The sequence below is a fragment of the Uloborus diversus genome, chromosome 7 (assembly GCF_026930045.1).
Source record: "Uloborus diversus isolate 005 chromosome 7, Udiv.v.3.1, whole genome shotgun sequence".
NCBI classification, from domain to species: Eukaryota; Metazoa; Arthropoda; class Arachnida; order Araneae; family Uloboridae; genus Uloborus; species Uloborus diversus.
Window position 1 is genome coordinate 3,147,460 of NC_072737.1, and position 13,226 is coordinate 3,160,685.

The following is a 13,226-nucleotide window of genomic DNA, read 5'->3' on the forward strand; positions in this document are numbered from 1 at the left end:
CTGGACATTGACACAAAACAATGAAAATGTCTTGGTGTCTTTAAACCCCGCATTTTAAGGGTCATCTTCGAAGAAAAGGAGGTTGGTGGTATTTGGCACAGGCGCTCTAATTTAGGGCTGTATCATGCTTTTAAAGAGCCTGATGTGATCAAATTCAAAGATTCAAATGGGCAGGCCACGTTATAGGATTAAATAAAGAACAATCAACAAAAAAAGCTTTTTTTTTTTTGCCCAAACCTACAGGAGTTAGAACCATGGGGTTGACCAGCCTCAGATGGGTTGCTTGCCTTGATAAGGATTTTTCTACCATAAAAGTGAAAAAGTGGCAAGCCATGGCCAAAAAAAAAAGGGGGGGGGGAGACAATTGTTAATAACGCCAGAGACCACGCAGGGCTGTCGTTCCACTTGGGAACGGTGGAAGTTTTCTGTGCTACACTGTTAAAAAAACCCTGAAAGTTCAGGTAGTTTTCTGACTGATTTTAACAGAATATTTCCGTAATGCTTCAAAACTTATTTTTTCCTTCCAAAAACAGAAATATCACGAAAGGAAGTAACGAAAACAGAATTTTTCCATTTCTAGGGTTGCCGCTGTGCTGTACTTTGTTAGTATCCTGATTAGCCTTCAAGTTATGATAAACATCGCTTTTTGATAGTGCTTATTAAATCGCACTGTTACATTTTTTAATTAAAAGCTTATTTAGAATAACAACTCAGATGTCGGAGACAAAATAGATAGCTTGCTATTTCATGCCTGGAAAGTAATATACTCGTATGTCGAAATTGTTTTTACGCCTTTGGACTTGTTTGGAAAAATGTTTGCGCCATTTTCAGACAGGCAGCTGTGTTTTGATCGCCCTGGTGATTTGATGTGAGTTTTACTGAGTCAGTATTAGAATATTTTTGCGGTGTATTATTTTGCTCAATACTTTGAACAATTCTGTTCGTTAGTCATATTGTATGTTCTAGCGGTGAGAATAGTTTTAGAATCTCGTGTTATCCATTTAAAATAAAGGCTATTGGATTACTTGTGTACAGACGCAATGGAGACACTTAAACTTAGCACCGCTGGTCACATGTAAGTATTGTAGAATATCTTTGAACATGTTAATATACAAATGTATTTTTCTTGTTAATATGCACTTGATAGAATTCCGATGATAGCTGATTTAGAATTTATAGAACTATTATAAAGTTACTGTTTTTGCTCTAACGCGGAAATCACCGGGGGGGGGGGGGTATACATCATCTGAGCAAAAAATTCTTCACGTGTATGTCAATGATTCTGTTTTTAAACACAGTAAATTGGTATGCGGTACCCTCCATCAGGTATATTATTCCAAGATAAAGTCAACCGGTTTTTAATGGTATTTTATTTGACTCATTCTGCAAAAAAAATATTCTATTTTTCATGTATGCTTTTCCATGCCATGCCAGAATATGTACGAGGAGATGTGGAAGAAAATATCGAGCAGTATCAGCATCAAAAATTGGTGTTATATTCAAATCCACTAATTTCCTTGCTGGTACTTTTCGATTATTTTTATTCATCTGAAGGTGCAAATTTCAAGATAGATGCTTGAAAGGTAAGTTATGAAGCAAAAATTTCACTTAAAATATATTGAAGTAATAAATACAAATTAAAAAAATAATAGTTTTTGAATGGTTAACTATTTTTATAATATATATTATTTTAAACATAGGATAGAAAAACGAGAGTGAAATTTCAGTAAAATATGTAAAAATGAGAAACGAAAAAATAGCGCAACGAAAAATCAAGAACCGAAAGTTCTGTGAAGATACAGAAAATTTAAAAACGGAAAAATAGATGAACGAAAAATTTAAAAACGGAAAAATAGATCAACGGAAAGAAGAGAAATGGAATTTTCATTAAATCACGGAAAATTTATAAATGGAAGAACAGAACTAAACGGAGAAATGAGAAATGGAACTTCTGTTAATTCACGGAAAATAATTTAACGGAAACGTAATATTTACGGCAACTTTGCTGCCGGTACTTTATCCGTTATTTTCAGGAAATTTTTTTAACAGTGTAGTAACGCTGAAGTTGAATTTCTTATACAGTCCAGGAAGAAAATTGTTTTCTTTCAGAAGGAGTGAACATAACCAGGCTCAGATTTTAATCTTCAGTGAAGCCCGTACAGCCATACAGTAAAACCTGTCTACAACGATATTGTTGGGACCTGAAAATGATATTGTTATAGACAGGTGATCGTTATAGACAGTTTGATTATTTATTGCTATTCTGCTTGGGACCAAGGAAAATATCGTTACAGACAGGTTTATTGTTATAGATTGGTTTCACTGTATATGGGCAGAGGAGAGGGGAGGCCATGTGGGCTGTGCACCAGCGGGGAAAAATCTTGCGACCCTGCTGAAAAATGAGGGTTCTGATATGACCGCCGAATAAAGGTAAGGTTTTGAACACTATGGTAAAAACCCTGGTTTTTACCGTCCTGACCGAAGCTGTATTTTTAGTGAAATTGTAATTTGTGAGCAAAAATCAAAAACAATACAAAATCCAAGAGTCAATATTTTATTAATTGAAAAAACTCAGTGAAAGTCTTTTAACAACAATCACAAAATGCTTTTTCACAGTAAGTATACTCAAAAGCTTTCCCATAACTAAACTGCAACTCAAAGTACTTTCACAATAATTCCATGGCAATGGCTTTCCTTTACTGTGCTTCCAAAATTGAATTTTCAAATGTGAAAAACGAGAAAACATCTTACTGCAAAAGTCCCAAACATATGGCTTTTCATCAGCATGAATCCTCACATGAAAACAATAATAAAGTTGAGAAAATGTCTTACTGCAGTGTTCAGAGGCGAATGGCTTTTCATTAGTATGTATCCTCAAATGTCTGTTCAAGTTTGAAATACAACAAAACGTCTTGCTGCAAACGTTACAGGCACATGGCTTTTCCTCAGCATGAATCCTCACATGCACAATAATCGCAAGCGTACGACCTCAAATGTACTCTCCAGCATTAACTATCGGAATATATTTTACTGCTGTAGTCACGAGAATATGTTTTTCATTGGTATATATCGTCAAATGTCTGTTCAAGCTTGAACTACAAGAAAACGTCTTATTGCAAACGTTACAAACATATGGCTTTTCCTTAGTATGAATCTTCACATGAATTTTCAAACACGATCCAGTAGAAAATTTGCTTCCACAATAATCGCAAGAGTACGGCCTTTCCTTAGTATGCGCCCTCAAATGTACCTTCAAGCTTTAACTGTCAGAAAATGTTTTGCTGCAATAGTCGCAAGAAAATGGCTTTTCATTAGTATGTATCCTCAAATGTCTGTTCAAGCTAGTAGTCTGAGAAAACGTTCTACTGCAAACGTTGCAAGTATATGGCTTTTCATTAGTATGCGTCCTCAAATGTACCTTCAACCTTGAACTGTCGGAAAATGTTTTGCTGCAATATTCGCAAGAAAATTGATTTTCATTAGTATGCGTCCTCAAATGTACCTTCAACCTTGAACTGTCAGAAAATGTTTTGCTGCAATAGTCGCAAGAAAATGGCTTTTCATTAGTATGTATCCTCAAATGTCTGTTCAAGCTAGTAGTCTGAGAAAACGCCTTATTGCAAAACGGACATGAAAATGGCTTTTCTTTAGAATGTATCCTCAAATGTCGTTTCAACCAGGCATTTTGAGCAAATGCTCTTTCACAAAGGGGACAAGGGTATGGCCGCTCTTTTGTGTGTACCTTCAAATGTTTTTTCAACTCTGAAGGGTGAGAAGCTGTTTTTCCACAATAGTCGCAAACATATGGCCTCTTTTTGTTTTGCATCCTCATGTGAGCCTTCAAGTGTGAAAGTTGAGAAAATGTCTTATTGCAGTGTTTACAAGCGAATGGCTTTTCATTGGTATGTATCCTCAAATGTCTGTTCAAGTTTGAACCACAAGAAAACCTCTTGCTGCAAACGTTACAGGCATATGGCTTTTCCTCAGCATGAATCCTCACATGCACGGTAATCGCAAGAGTACGACCTCAAATGTACTCTCAAGCTTGAACTATCGGAATATGTTTTACTACAGTAGTCACGAGAATATGTTTTTCATTGGTATGTATCGTCAAATGTGCGTTCAAGCTTGAACTACAAGAAAACGTCTCGCTGCAAACGTTACAAACATATGGCTTTTCCCCAGTATGAATCCTCACATGAATTTTCAAACTCGATCCAGTAGAAAATTTACTTCCACAATAATCGCAAGTGTATGGCTTTTCATTAGTATGCGTCCTCAAATGTACCTTCAACCTTGAACTGTCAGAAAATGTTTTGCTGCAATAGTCGCAAGAAAATGGCTTTTCATTAGTATGTATCCTCAAATGTCTGTTCAAGCTAGTAGTCTGAGAAAACGCCTTATTGCAAAACGGACATGAAAATGGCTTTTCTTTAGAATGTATCCTCAAATGTCGTTTCAAGCAGGAATTGTGAGCAAATGCTCTTTCACAAAGGTGACAAGGGTATGGCCGCTCTTTAGTGTGTACCATCAAATGTTTTTTCAACTCTGAAGGGCGAGAAGCTGTTTTTCCACAATAGTCGCAAACATATGGCCTCTTTTCGTTTTGTATCCTCATGTGAGCCTTCAAGTGTGAAAGTTGAGAAAATGTCTTACTGCAGTGTTCACAAGCGTACGGTTTTTCATCAGTATGTATCCTTAAATGTGTTTTCAAGTGTGAAGTCCGAGAAAACGTCTTACTGCAATAGTCACAAGAATGAGATTTTCCAGTAGCATGTATCTTCAAGTGTGTTTTCAACCCTGAATTCTGAGAAAAAGTCTCGCTGTCACAAGAGTATGAAATTTCATTGGTTTCCATCGTCTAAGGATTTTTCAAATCTGTAATATAAGAAAATATACGTCAGTTATTATCACAAAAATAATGCTACTCTTTTGGGTTCAATTTCAAGCTCATTTTCAAATTTTTGTCGGAAAAACTGCTTTATTAAAAGTTATAAATGTTTTTTACGTCAGCAAGTAGTCGTTATTTTTTTTTTTAATTTCAAATGTTACCAAAAGCCCTTTTAGTTTCCAAAAATTAATTGTTGATATATACTGCGAATACTCATATTCCTCTTGAAGTTTGGTGTTTAGCACAAGGAAATGTTCTGTTTAAGCTGTCATCTTGATTGCATTCCCTTTCAAGAACTTCCACATTCATCTCAAGAAAGGTCCTTTACAGCAGTCATTTTTCGGGTTTTATCTGGCCTTTTCTTTTTTTTTTTCAAATCAGTTGAAGTTATAACTGTGGTTCCACAATAATTGCAAGAAATGGTTTTATAATTCTTCACATGTATAATATTCTTGAAAAGAAAGAAAGAAAACAAGAGCTGTGAGACTCCCACAAATAAATGTTCTTAATTTGTGTAATCGAGTGATTGATAATCGAGATCTTTTTAATTCGAGAACTCGAGAGATTGATGATCGAGATCGTTTGAAATCGAGACCTCGAGCGATTGACTTCTCAAGATCTTTTGGAATCGAGCATTCGAGCGATTGACCTCTGGAGATCTTTTAAATCGAGATCTCGCGATGTTTTAAATCGAGCAATCGAGATGTTTTAATTCGAGTTCTCGAGATGTTTGAATCGAGTTCTCGAGATGTTTGAATCGAGTTCTCGAGATGTTTGAATCGAGTTCTGGAGATGTTTGAATCGAGTTCTCGAGATGTTTGAATCGAATTCTCGACCAGAATCTGGACTTCCTGAGTTCCAGAATGCAGTTTACTTTTACAGAGGTGCCCGTTAAGGATGTTCATGGCGCACACAACGACACAATGCCAATAAAATTTTAAGGGGGGAGGGGCTGATAGCGTCTTTTTAATCTCACGGGGGAGGGGGGGGAGATCTTGTCCTAGGAGTTGCTCCGTAACATTTGAGAGGGTGCGCCATCGCTCTTGAGGGGTCGGGGAAGTGGCCAACTCTTGACGTCTAGAACACTCGACTTCACGAATTGTTTCATGTTCACAAACTGTTTATGGGTTATTTTGGGGGGAGGGGGAAGTTTGGTAGGTTTTAGTCTCTTTTTAAGGAGAAGGGTTTCAATCCTTAGAGGGGAGGGATGTATGGCTGAACTTTAGGGGTGGTTTTTGAGACTTTCTTTATCTCAATTTTCGGAGAAGGGGGGGGGGGGGGAGGGACACGCCCTCTACTTTAATAACGTCGAGTTTTTTTTCCAGGGGTGCTATCTAGAAGGGGCGACCCATCCTGCCCCCCCTTTTAGAAATTACTGTTTTTATTTAAATGAAGTTTTTGCTGTTAGGGTAGGAATACTATGCATTGATTTTTTCCCTTTCAGAGCCGTATACAAGGGGGTGGTTTATAGGGTTCAACCCCCCCCCCCCCCGAAATTTTTCATCCTAAGAAATGCTTTCCATTATTTGTTTATTTTATTTATTTATTTATATTTTGGTGATAAAAATAATACTGTTGTTATTATTATTATTTCAATTTTATGTGTGAAATGAAATTAGTATGACTGAAAAAGTGTACAAACTCATTGAGTGTTTATAGTAGTTATTGAGAAATTCATTTATTATGCAACAATACAGCGTTTATTAAGAACATCCCCACCCTCCATTTAGATAATCTATTGTTACAAAAATCAATAGAATTCACATGAAACCAAATTTGATAGACCATATCAATATTTCAAAAAATGTGTTTGGTAAAACCCCCTCGGAAACAGAACTCTGGTTACGGGCCCTGATACCCTTTAACAAGCTCCCCCCCCCCCCCCGAAGTACAAAATTTGAAATATGGTCCTGAGAGAGTCATGATGCATACGTAGCCACTGAAACTTCAATTTACGGGGTTCAATTGCCTCCCCCCCCCCTCTTTGAAAAATTCAGTATTTTACATTGAAGTGGAACTAGTTTTCGTTGTTTACCGGTAAAATTTGCATTTTTCTTTTTTATTGAGCCTGTTTCAGGGGTTAAATTTAATAGACAACTTTAACAGTCTTCATTGTGGGTCTCAATTCTTGGGGGACGCAGATTCAACGAGAGCTTGATTTTGGCGGCCTTATCAGATGACATATGATTCTCAGCTGCCACGTGATTCTTTCGAATGATTTCGGACTCTTATTAAGCAAGAAATTGATAATGTAAACAAGTCCAGGAATCACAGCTCTGCGCAAAAGGACTCATTTGCTCTTGTCTATAGCCAGGGTTCATACTCAAATTGGATAAAATATTTCCATGACTTTTCCAAGACTTTTTCATGACTTTATAAACATCTTCATGACTTTGTTACATGAAAAGAATAGTACTAGTGCTGTTTTATGCCAAACTTGCCAATTTTTCGGGAATGGGCATTAGAAAAACTTTTATGTGAGTACTACTACCTAATTAGAGTATTTACTTGTGACTGAAAAAATATCAGTGTGCACTGCAGAAACTAATATATTATTCTTATTTTTCTTTATCATATAAATTCTAGTAAAGTAAAAATAGTAAATGCAATACACTGATGTTTAAATGTCTAACAAATACTTAATAAATAGGGCAGAATAGTATGAATGAGAAAAAATTGAATGAGTCATTACTTAGTTTCCAATAATAAATTTATTTCATAAAAACATAGTCCTTTGGTGTCAATAGTGCACCTAATCACCAACGTAACTTGACAGTATATTCGTACATTCAAGTAAAGTCACGCTTTTCAGTAAATTCATTTTTCTAAACCAGATATTTAAGCTGCCCACAAGGATCAGTTTTTCAAGCTCTATGACGGCATCACTGTTTTAGAGTATCGGAATTCCCTTATCTCTATGCTCTATTGCCTGAATAAAGTCTTCATTTTCTAAAGTCTTCAACAAAAAACTATGAAAAATTTAATGATGAATTTTTTACAAGTAGTTGAAATTAACTCGGGTGCAATTGAATTACACTTTTTGAGGGGGGGGGGGGTGGCAAAATCAAGAACTTGCAAGTCCACTACTACAGAATATAAACACATAAAGGACAGAAAATAATGGTGAATTCAAAATTAGTAATGCCACCGTAGTAAAATCACAGCACAAAAACAGGCGAGTGGCTATTACAGAAGCGGATGAAATTGGATTCCAAAACTCGGATTTGTTTTTGAGATTGTTTAAGTTATATGAAATATTGCTAAACCACTCAATATTTCTAGCGCTCTTTTAGCTATTGTTATTTTCTTACTGCCCAAGATATTTTTCCATGACTTTAAATAAATTTCCATGACTTTTAATGAATATATTAGTTTTCCAGGTCTGAAGTTTGTTAAATTTTTTTCCATGACTTTCCAGGATTTCCATGACCTGTACAAACCCTGTATAGCTTTGCTTTTCTCTCTCTCTTTTTTTTGCTGTTGCTGTTGAGAGTAGGGTTAGTATCTGAAGAGAAGGGAGGGGGGGGGGGGAAATATTTCTCGCTATGTTTTACAGAGGATTGGGATTCCCGGCGCATCAATAGTGCAACTTTAAATTGGAATCGGTTATTTTGCTTATTTCGTGATTCACTCTTTTTAATTTTCATTTTTCAAGAATTGAATTGGGGAAAAGTCTAATAACAGTGGGTGCAGGGAGTGAATTTGAGATGTTCCTGAGTACATAAAGAAGTTTTGATGCTTGTCGTGTGGAATTAATTTTAGCTAACATTCTTTGGCCCAATTTTTTTTAATGAAAATTACATTGTATGCAGATTATTATTGTTTAATTTTTTTTTTTGTTTCATACGACTGATATTTGTATGAAATATGTCCGTAGATATTTTTTTAAAAATATTAGAAGACACTTTCCTATTGCCAAGTTTTGTGGCCTTGTATGGTAGCAGTTCTTAGGAAAATACTAATACAAAAGTGACGACCAGCAACAGGCTCTGGGCCCTGCTAGGCTGGTCCTAGTCCATTTACAATCCCCAGTGAAGATCAATGGCCCTCTTAAAACTACCTACTCCCTTGCTCATCACCACCTCTTCCGGTAAGCTGTTCCAGGGTTCCACTACCCTGCTATAATAATAATTTTTCCTAATATCCGTGTTAGCCTGAGATTTAAATAGCTTAAAACAATGACCCCTTGTCCTGTTTTCAGTGCTAAACTTCGGCCCCGTAACATCTTTCGTTTTAATAAATTTAAACAGCTGAATCATGTCCCCTCGGTCTCTTCTTTGCTCAAGACTGTACATTTTTAGCCTTCTAAGCCTGGAATCATAGTCTAAGTGAGAAAGTCCATTTATTAGCCTCGTAGCCCGCCTTTGAACCCTTTCCAATACGTTAATGTCTTTCTTAAGATAAGGAGACCAAAACTGAATAGCATGCTCCAAATGAGGTCTAATCAAACTTCTATATAAGGGCAGAAGAACTTCCTTAGATTTGTTCGAAATAGATCTATTGATAAACCCAAGCATCTTATTAGCTTTGTTAATAGTAGTTATAGTAGTTTATAATAGTGTCACTCACTACTGACAATGCACACTGTTTACATACAGCACTAACACACAGGTGCTGTAACATATTTACAGCATTAGTGTGCACATGATGTGCACGCTAGCACATCATGAGTACTGACACACTCAGAGTTTCAGTAAAATAAAAACTTTGATTGCCGGACCATTTTTAATTTTTTCCTCATTTTATGAGAGGAAAAATATACAGGGTCAGTCTAAACTCTTGGGCAAAACTTTAAGGGGTGGTAGTACGCATCAAGACAAATAACCTTAAATAAAAACTAAGGGTCCGAAACTTCTCCTGGTGGAGATAGGCGCCATTACAGTTTAGGGTCCAAAATTTCAAAGATTTGTAAAAAACGGAAAAATTGGTCGATTTGTTTTCGGTTTTAGCTAAAAGGATTCTTTATGTCAGTGTTTTCTGGAAGATAAATTTTTAATATAAAGTTCAAAAAATGCTGATAGAGGGCGTTTTATACTTTGGGGTAACAAACAACTATTTTTTTACCTTTTTTTTTTTCAAATATAGTTATAATTGTTTTCAAATGCTTCGACTTTTACTTAAATTTTGAGCTCAGAATCAGAATTGTTGGCAGTGATTTGGTCACACAAAATGAACTGTGTCACAAAAAAATAAATGCACCCAGAAGAAATTGAGCTGCTACCAAGAAACTTGGCAGGAATGCAGGGTTGTAGTTTTGGCCGGACAAAACTGATTTTATCCAGGCCACTGGCTAAAACCGGTTAAAACCGGCCAAAACTGGATTTAACCACCATAGAACTGGCCAAAATTACATGAAAATAAACTTCTAATTTGTATGTATGTGAGAGATGTGTGTTTTGCAACTAATAAATCTGTTAGTTGAAAGGTTTTTTAACTAAGCACAGCAATTTTAACTAATTAAATATAATATTAGTGAGTAAGTTACATTATTATAACAATAGTAGTGAACAAATTTCAACTTTTTTCAAAATTAAATAACTGAAATTGCTCACAACTAAACGAAAGACATAAGGAATACAAAACAGCATGTAACATAGTAACTTTTCAATAATGTTGCTTTTTAATTTTCAAAAGTGTTTCCTTTAGTTTTGTTTTTTTAAAAAATGCCTAATATATGTTTCTAAAAGAAACTTTTTTTTTCACTCATTTATTCTTCAAAATTACTTGAAATACCTTCAAATACTTTGTACATTTGTGTGTGAGAATTAAAATCTATCTATTCAACTTACAATGTTTCACTCTATTATTTTTTTAATGTTACTGCATATTTTTCATGTAAACCTTATCTTCTAAACATGCTGTAATTTCTACAAACTGTAAAACATACTATTTAGATAAATAATGCAAGATGATTGATTATGATTTGTTTTACATTTCTTTTTAATAATTTATCATTTGGTTTTCATTTAAAATTTGATAATTATCTAAGTGGCCAAAACTGGATAAAACTGATTTTATCCCGGCCGTTTTTAAACCGGTTTTATCCATAGTTAAAACCACCACTGACCAAAACTGTTACAACCCTGCAGGAATGACTTAAATTTCGTCGCCAGAGAGGCACACAAGACGCTCCGATTGGTAAGATTGAATGTGGGATAGCTCTCGCCAAAGGGCTATTCAAACGAAACTGTCAGCTTGTAAGGATGTCATTTTGCAATGACCGATACCAGGATTGGCCGGATTGAACCCAATTGGGTTAGACATAATGTTTTTTTTTTTTTTTTTTTTTGAAAAAACCCATTAACAAAACCCATTATTTAGCCCACTTTTGGATTTTTAAAAATTTTCTCCGAAGCTTTTATAAAAATTAATTGACTTAAATACTTTTACAATTTAAACTTCTTTTTTATTTGTTCTTCACCACAGACAATGGACATAAAAAATGAATTTTGAACTTTAATAGTATTTCTTAACTCTTAAGGGCATTAAAAAAATACTTCAAAGATTTAAAAAATATATATTTATCTTTTTTCTTTAACTGGTCTTAATAAATAACTCAAATTATCTTGACCAAGTCCCGTCAAGTCTGATTTTCTCAATATTTGTTGATTGTACAGAGGAAACTACTCTAGCTAAAAGGCGTTCATGTGAAGTATTTTCTGCAACCCAACATGTCACAAATCTCGACTAAACAAGGTATTTTTTTTAGAAATTAACAGGTTTTACAAATGGTCGGACAGAAAACAGAATAGGAAGTACAGTATTTTCATTTTCTTGCGAAAAAGTTTAATATTTCTTACTCTGTACACAGAAATAGAAAAACAAGCAACATAAAATTCAAAGAAATGTCTTGATTAAGCTGGAATTCAGTAGATAGGGATTTAAACTACTTGAGGTTCTACAGTAGTTTTGCATAACAAAATGAAATACAATAAAGTAAAATGCAAAAAAAGAAAAAAAAATAGAGTAATTAAAAACGAACAATAGATTTTATCACTTGAGAAGTAACTTTGCCCTAACTGTTGGTAATCATGGAAACTAAAAAATCTGAAACTTCACCATTCTTGGGTTTTGTCGTCTTTTATACTTTTCTTCAGAAAACGCTGAATTTTAACTAGTTTTCCAGCTTTTTTTTTACCCCAAGACAATTTTTGCGCTTTGTTCATATACTTACGCTACAATATGCTACAAGTACCCCACATTTTCCCTAAAAAAAGACAAAAAAAACCCACATTTCTTTTAAAAAACCCAGTTTTAGTTGGGTTTTTTTTGGGTTTTATTTTAAAAAACCCAAAAAACCCTGGGTTCATGGCTTTTTTTTTATAAAAAAAACCGGGTTTTTGCCAACCCTGGATACAAGGGAGGGGCCTATGAAGCCATCCTATTTATTTCAGGGTTGGCAAGTTTCTGCTGAGGCGGTCAAAACCACTGGTAGAAACCGGTCAAATCCGGCACGGCAAAAACCAAGCAAAAACTCACAAAATGAAATTAATTATTGACATACAATAGAAAATGCTTGCAAAAAATAATAATTAATTGTTTACCAAAGCACAATTTAATTACAATACATATTATCACAATTCAAAATCAAATGCTATATTGTTTGGACCCTGCAGTTGGCTCATAGGAAAGGTGATTTCAAAAATCTAAACAGTCTCTCAATTTAATCTGCACAAATGAGAAACTTGAGAATATTCCTGCAACAGAAGAGCTAGCAGGCAATGCATCAAGGAACAAGAAATGTTTGAAACTTTCATCTGTTGTATATATTTTTTAAACTGGTCCACCATATAGTAACTAGTGATGTGCCGGATCGTTAAAAAAGTAGATCCGCGGATACGGACCCGGATCATTAGTGTCAAGATCCGCGGATACGGATACGGATCTCAAAATTTTTTTTAACCCAAAATAACTACCCAAGTGCAAAATTTGCTACGGAAAGTATTCCCGTTAGGTTAATGGCACTGTTTCTTCAAAAAATGTCATCTATGGCAAAAATATAAACAAGACTCAATTATTTACTCTTTAAATGTACGTTAAAATTGAGGTGGAATTGGAAGGAATGGGTCAGCGTTACATTAATGCTTAGATAGAATATGAAAAATTATTTCTAGATAGACTGGTAGATGTAGGATACAGGAGCAAGAGTGTAAAGCTACTACTGGATAGGCTAGAAATAATTTTTCGCATTTTATTTCCGCATAAATGCAGCGCTGACCCATTCCACCCAGATTACTCCGACCGATGAAATAACAGAGCCGGGAACACCTTTACAACTAGTAAATAGATAATTTAGTCTCATTTTTTAAAAGATGCCGAGAAAAACCAAAACGAA

The 13,226-nt window shown here is 35.0% G+C and overlaps 1 pseudogene; it reads right to left on the minus strand.

Moving 5' to 3' along the window:
- Nucleotides 1-2,989: 2,989 nt before the first annotated feature.
- LOC129226180 (zinc finger protein 239-like) lies at nt 2,990-4,578 on the minus strand (annotated as a pseudogene).
- Nucleotides 4,579-13,226: the final 8,648 nt, after the last annotated feature.